The 1155-nt window shown below is 36.2% G+C and overlaps 1 long non-coding RNA gene across 1 annotated transcript in view; it reads left to right on the top strand.

Moving 5' to 3' along the window:
• LOC308056460 overlaps positions 1 to 1155 on the top strand; it is a 54419-nt gene that overhangs the window by 33849 nt on the left and 19415 nt on the right. The window contains exon 2 of the long non-coding RNA XR_013924839.1: positions 305 to 1128. This is a non-coding gene — a long non-coding RNA (uncharacterized lncRNA). The remainder of the gene's footprint in view (positions 1 to 304; positions 1129 to 1155) is intronic.

The raw sequence follows: 1155 nt of genomic DNA, 5'->3' as shown, positions 1-1155 counted from the left end.
GTAAGTCTTTAAACTATCAAAAGTACCTCAGGTGGTTAACTAATAATTGCTATTTAAATGCTCACCAGCTTTTACAAAATTACTTCAGCTACAATAATATTTTTTAACCTCAATACAGCAATAACATTCCTACCACATACTTGATGGTTTGTTATTTCTTATGTTGAAATGAGACATTCCTTCTCAGAAAAGTATCTTGCTGTTCTTGAACACTATGCTAAAGTAAAAAATGAAACAAAAGAAAGCAAAAAATCACAAGTAACTTCTAAGATATTTCAGCACTAGATTTGTTGTCTGCTGGCAGGATTGGCAGCAGGAGACTAAAAGAAGATCCAGATCAGTGTGATTATATGTCTGGCTGGGGAGAAACAAAAATAGAAGACGACACTACCATGAGGTAGGTTGGCAGCTTTTATGGATGTGTTCTTTGTTCAAGGTACTTATACCTATTAATGTCACTAATAATATTTGGTGATATGGATTGATGGATTTAGTGATACCATGGAGAAAATCTTGGTTTAAAACCCCAAAAGCCAGATGGAACTGCATTAAGCTGTTTTCCAAGAGACTTAGTTGCAGTTAAGGCTGGTAGCCTTAGATATGGCTATTGCTGAAGAAATAATAGGCCCATATTTTATACATAAATCCCTTATATATTCCCTTCTTGCAAGGGTAGGGAAAGAGCAGAAGACAGTAAACCCTGAACTCATTGTCTTCTCTTGAAATATTCTCTATGCAGATTAATTGCTTTCCCTAACCTTTTTTTCTGAGCTGAAATAAAATTTCTGGGTTAAAAAGGTTATTACTTCTGAGTTTGAGTTGATCTTATAATAGCACAGAAAAAACATAACACATGCTTTTACATAGCAGTTGTGGTGATGAATTGAATTATTTGGGGAGGAACATATTTTGCCATTAGGAGCAAGCTTCAAGATATTAGGCTTTACTCCAAATTGGATGCAAACCCAAGGCATTGACAGGTATAACCATTTAAGAAGTCAGCTCTTCCACATCCTTTATTTATATTATTGAAAGCCTTTACATGGGATTTTGCCAGTCAGATCCCACCTAGTGAAGGATCTGGGGACACAGCCGGAATTCAGAGGCCTAACAAATCTGTTTGGCCAGGTAGACTTCAGCCTCAATCTGTTTGGC

Source organism: Falco punctatus (assembly GCF_963210335.1).
Source record: "Falco punctatus genome assembly, chromosome: Z".
Lineage (NCBI taxonomy): Eukaryota > Metazoa > Chordata > Aves > Falconiformes > Falconidae > Falco > Falco punctatus.
This window is presented reverse-complemented; position numbering and strand designations above follow the sequence as displayed.